The sequence below is a fragment of the Bombina bombina genome, chromosome 1 (assembly GCF_027579735.1).
Source record: "Bombina bombina isolate aBomBom1 chromosome 1, aBomBom1.pri, whole genome shotgun sequence".
Lineage (NCBI taxonomy): Eukaryota > Metazoa > Chordata > Amphibia > Anura > Bombinatoridae > Bombina > Bombina bombina.
In genome coordinates, this window is record NC_069499.1 from 773,427,328 (window position 1) to 773,433,453 (window position 6,126).

Sequence of the window (6,126 nt, forward strand, 5' to 3'; positions counted from 1 at the left end):
AAAAAGCCGCGTTCAGCTCCTAACGCAGCCCCATTGTTTGCTATGGGGAAACACTTCCTACGTCTGCACCTAACACCCTAACATGTACCCCGAGTCTAAACACCCCTAACCTTACACTTATTAACCCCTAATTTGCCGCCCCCGCTATCGCTGACACCTGCATTTTATTTTTAACCCCTAATCTGCCGCTCCTTACATTATCCCTATGTACCCCTAATCTGCTGCCCCTAACACCGCCGACCTCTATATTATATTTATTAACCCCTAATCTGCCCCCCACAACGTCGCCTCCACCTGCCTACACTTATTAACCCCTAATCTGCCGAGCGGACCGCACCGCTATTATAATAAAGTTATTAACCCCTAATCCGCCTCACTAACCCTATAATAAATAGTATTAACCCCTAATCTGTCCTCCCTAACATCGCCGACACCTAACTTCAAACATTAACCCCTAATCTGCCGACTGGAGCTCACCGCTATTCTAATAAATGTATTAACCCCTAAAGCTAAGTCTAACCCTAACACTAACACCCCCCTAACTTAAATATCATTTAAATCTAACGAAATTAATTAAATAAATTATTCTTATTTAAAGCTAAATACTTACCTGTAAAATAAATCCTAATATAGCTACAATATAAATTATAATTATATTATAGCTATTTTAGGATTAATATTTATTTTACAGGTAACTTTGTATTTATTTTAACCAGGTACAATAGCTATTAAATAGTTAAGAACTATGTAATAGCTAAAATAGTTAAAATAATTACAAAATTACCTGTAAAATAAATCCTAACCTAAGTTACAATTAAACCTAGCACTACACTATCAATAAATAAATTAAATTAAATACCTACAATTAAACCTAACACTACACTATCAATAAATTAATTAAATACAATACCTACAAATAACTACAATGAAATAAACTAACTAAAGTACAAAAAATAAAAAAGAACTAAGTTACAAAAAATAAAAAAATATTTACAAACATAAGAAAAATATTACAACAATTTTAAACTAATTACACCTACTCTAAGCCCCCTAATAAAATAACAAAGCCCCCCAAAATAAAAAATGCCCTACCCTATTCTAAATTACAAAAGTTCAAAGCTCTTTTACCTTACCAGCCCTGAACAGGGCCCTTTGCGGGGCATGCCCCAAGAAATTCAGCTCTTTTTCCTGTAAAAAAAACACATACAACCCCCCCCCAACATTACAACCCACCACCCACATACCCCTAATCTAACCCAAACCCCCCTTAAATAAACCTAACACTAAGCCCCTGAAGATCTTCCTACCTTGTCTTCACCTCACCGGGTATCACACCGATCTGTCCTGGCTCCGATATCTTCATCTAAGCCCAAGCGGGGGCTAGACATCCATCATCCGACGGCTGAAGAAGTCCAGAAGAGGCTCCAAAGTCTTCATCCTATCCGGGAAGAAGAGTAGATCCGGACCGGCAACCATCTTCTTCCAAGCGGCATCTTCTATCTTCATCCGATGAGGACCGGCTCCATCTTGAAGACCTCCACCGCGGACCCATCTTCTTCCGGCGATGACTTCCCGACGAATGACGGTTCCTTTAAGGGACGTCATCCAAGATGGCGTCCCTCGAATTCCGATTGGCTGATAGGATTCTATCAGCCAATCGGAATTAAGGTAGGAAAATTCTGATTGGCTGATGGAATCAGCCAATCAGAATCAAGTTCAATCCGATTGGCTGATCCGATCAGCCAATCAGATTGAGCTTGCATTCTATTGGCTGATCGGAACAGCCAATAGAATGCAAGCTCAATCTGATAGGCTGATTGAATCAGCCAATCGGATTGAACTTGATTCTGATTGGCTGATTCCATCAGCCAATCAGAATTTTCCTACCTTAATTCCGATTGGCTGATAGATTCCTATCAGCCAATCGGAATTCGAGGGACGCCATCTTGGATGATGTCCCTTAAAGGAACCGTCATTCGTCGGGAAGTCGTCGTCGGAAGAAGATGGGTCCGCGGTGGAGGTCTTCAAGATGGAGCCGGTCCTCATCGGATGAAGATAGAAGATGCCGCTTGGAAGAAGATGGTTGCCGGTCCGGATCTACTCTTCTTCCCGGATAGGATGAAGACTTTGGAGCCTCTTCTGGACTTCTTCAGCCGTCGGATGATGGATGTCTAGCCCCCGCTTGGGCTTAGATGAAGATATCGGAGCCAGGACAGATCGGTGTGATACCCGGTGAGGTGAAGACAAGGTAGGAAGATCTTCAGGGGCTTAGTGTTAGGTTTATTTAAGGGGGGTTTGGGTTAGATTAGGGGTATGTGGGTGGTGGGTTGTAATGTTGTGGGGGGGATTGTATGTGTTTTTTTTACAGGAAAAAGAGCTGAATTTCTTGGGGCATGCCCCGCAAAGGACCCTGTTCAGGGCTGGTAAGGTAAAAGAGCTTTGAACTTTTGTAATTTAGAATAGGGTAGGGCATTTTTTATTTTGGGGGGCTTTGTTATTTTATTAGGGGGCTTAGAGTAGGTGTAATTAGTTTAAAATTGTTGTAATATTTTTCTGATGTTTGTAAATATTTTTTTATTTTTTGTACTTTAGTTAGTTTATTTCATTGTAGTTATTTGTAGGTATTGTATTTAATTAATTTATTGATAGTGTAGTGTTGGGTTTAATTGTAGGTAATTGTAGGTATTTTATTTAATTTATTTATTGATAGTGTAGTGTTAGGTTTAATTGTAACTTAGGTTAGGATTTATTTTACAGGTAATTTTGTAATTATTTTAACTATTTTAGCTATTACATAGTTCTTAACTATTTAATAGCTATTGTACCTGGTTAAAATAAATACAAAGTTACCTGTAAAATAAATATTAATCCTAAAATAGCTATAATATAATTATAATTTATATTGTAGCTATATTAGGATTTATTTTACAGGTAAGTATTTAGCTTTAAATAGGAATAATTTATTTAATTAATTTCGTTAGATTTAAATGATATTTAAGTTAGGGGGTGTTAGGGTTAGACTTAGCTTTAGGGGTTAATACATTTATTAGAATAGCGGTGAGCTCCAGTCGGCAGATTAGGGGTTAATGTTTGAAGTTAGGTGTCGGCGATGTTAGGGAGGGCAGATTAGGGGTTAATACTATTTATTATAGGGTTAGTGAGGCGGATTAGGGGTTAATAACTTTATTATAGTAGCGGTGAGCTCCGCTCGGCAGATTAGGGGTTAATAAGTGTAGGTAGCTGGCGGCGACGTTGTGGGGGGCAGATTAGGGGTTAATAAATATAATATAGGGGTCGGCGGTGTTAGGGGCAGCAGATTAGGGGTACATAAGTACAACGTAGGTGGCGGTCGGCAGATTAGGGGTTAAAAAAATTTAATCGAGTGGCGGCAATGTGGGGGGACCTCGGTTTAGGGGTGCATAGGTAGTTTATGGGTGTTAGTGTACTTTAGGGCACAGTAGTTAAGAGCTTTATGAACCGGCGTTAGCCCAGAAAGCTCTTAACTACTGACTTTTTTCTGCGGCTGGAGTTTTGTCGTTAGAATTCTAACGCTCACTTCAGCCACGACTCTAAATACCGGAGTTAGAAAGATCCCATTGAAAAGATAGGATACGCAATTGACGTAAGGGGATCTGCGGTATGGAAAAGTCGCGGCTGAAAAGTGAGCGTTAGACCCTTTTTTGACTGACTCCAAATACCGGCAGTAGCCTAAAACCAGCGTTAGGAGCCTCTAACGCTGGTTTTCACGGCTACCGCCAAACTCCAAATCTAGGCCTATGTCACCATAATACCATATTGACACACTCTAGTTGTAATAGGTCTGACCTCTTGCCTGTATTATGCACACCAGTAAAGACCCTTGTTTAGCTTAGGACTCCTGGACTTTGAAATAGTGAGATAGGCACGAGCTGGAGTAAGTTTAAGATTAGACCAGTTGAAATTATACCATTTCTATACAATAGATATATCCCAAATATACTGTTTTATATATGCTTTTCAAATTAAATCTATTTATATTCCAGTTCTGTTTATGAAGTATATAATTAGTTATAATATGTTTATTCCTTGTAGCAGAAATACCTGTTCATGTACTGCTTTGTTGTTAAAGTATGAAGTGACATGGGTAAAATTCATGTGTTTATCAAACTTCGTATAAATATAAAACCTAGAGCTTTAAGAACAATCTACAACTTCTACAAACTATGTGGTCACTATCACTGATTTGGACTACTGCATGAAGATACAAATTGGACATTTCTGTCTCTATTATTAATGCAATTTGATGTATCAGATTCACAATGGTAGTGCTGTTATCTTCTTTGTTTGAATGACCTGTGATATGTTTGACTTGAATAAATAAAGCTCTTTTAAAAATAAATAAATAAAAAAAGCAAAGAACTTTCATGGGATAATGACAAAAAAGTATTTTGATAATCCTTCCAAAGTGAATCGGAGAACAGGAGTGCTGCAAGATCAGGAGATTCGAATGAGAAGCACAAACGGATCCACAATATAAGGTGACAAGTCTTACTTACACCGGAATATTGTGACTTGATCCCCAAGTTTAGATAGATTCGTCTCACACTACAGCTACAGGCAGAGGATCCAGGATTTGGAGGAGGCCCGATGCCCTGAAGCTTGCCCAGCTGTCTATTGAATACTGTAAGGCGCCAAGTCTCTGAACCATACAATTGCAGCTGAACGCTGAAAGGACTTCCACCATAGACGCAGTGAAGCGTTCCTTCTGGTCCATGCCATTTGAGAATTCACAGAGACAGAGCAAGTGTTGCTCTTTGTGTCATCAGACGAATCTATCTAAACTTGGGGATCAAGTCACAATATTCCGGTGTAAGTAAGACTTGTCACCTTATATTGTGGATCCGTTTGTGCTTCTAACTCGAATCTCCTTATCTTGCAGCACTCCTGTTCTCCGATTCACTTTGGAAGGATTATCAAAAGACTTATCGGCATTATCCCATGAAAGTTCTTTGTTTTTAATTGTTTGTCATTTATGATTTCCATTTTTTATTTTTAATATGAGCTGTAGTTTATCCAAAACCAATCAGATACTATGCTTAGATACTTCTGGCATTTTTAATGCTTTAGGTTTCTTTCTGATACTATTGTTGCAAACGTTTGCATTTGTTTATTATTGCTACATTTTGTCCATTATCGCTATGTCTTATACGTTTGAATTTTTACTGAATTTTTATTAAATTTTATTATATGTGATACACATTTTATATATTAATTTATATATTCATCAATATTTAGCTTAGGCATTTTGCGACAATAGTCTAAGTCTTGAGTTCCACCATCTTTTTTCACGATCAATATCTTTTACAACAAGTCTCACTAAATTTATAGTATTTTACAGTGCTCACTTCTAAGATTGCACGTACTTACGCTTTATTTTTATTCTAGCTGTACATTGTTTTTTTACTAAACCTTATACTTATAAATGTGTATAATGTGATACTCTATATCTCTGTCATTCCAGTTACCTATTAAGCCACCTAGGTGACACATAGTATAAATACAAGTCCCCACACTATGTGAATCATGTGTACATGTACATGCTAATAGCCAGTGGGCCATGAAGGTGCAATACAACTGCTTAAAGTAGATGGGCCCATCTGAGGCAGTACAAGAATTGTAGCAAAGATCTCATAAGGAACAGAATTATACAACCCAGGGAATTGGCAGATACATTTGCATTTCACCTGGGAGGCCTGTGATATTTCCTCACTGGGAAAAGACTTTTCATTTCCTAGCTGTAAACTCCTAGTCTACCCCTCCCTTTGCCCATCATAGACACTCTTTGGAGGAAAATGCGTCTTGGATCGGTTAGAAAACTCCTGTCAACGATGAGTAGATCAGCAAAATTCACCTCACTCCATCTTGGAGGCAAAAAAATGACTGAGGATTCAGGGTAAATGGAAGGATTTTAAAGTTTTCAGTGTACATTATCTTGCATTTTTTCTTGTATCGTATTTTTTTCTACTAGTGAAATTGGTGCATTGCACATTTTGAAACAAACTCGACAGCTTCCATTCCTGCTTGCCAGGAGTGATATTCCCAACAGTAATTGAGGACGCTGTGGACTCACCATATCTTAGGAAAGAA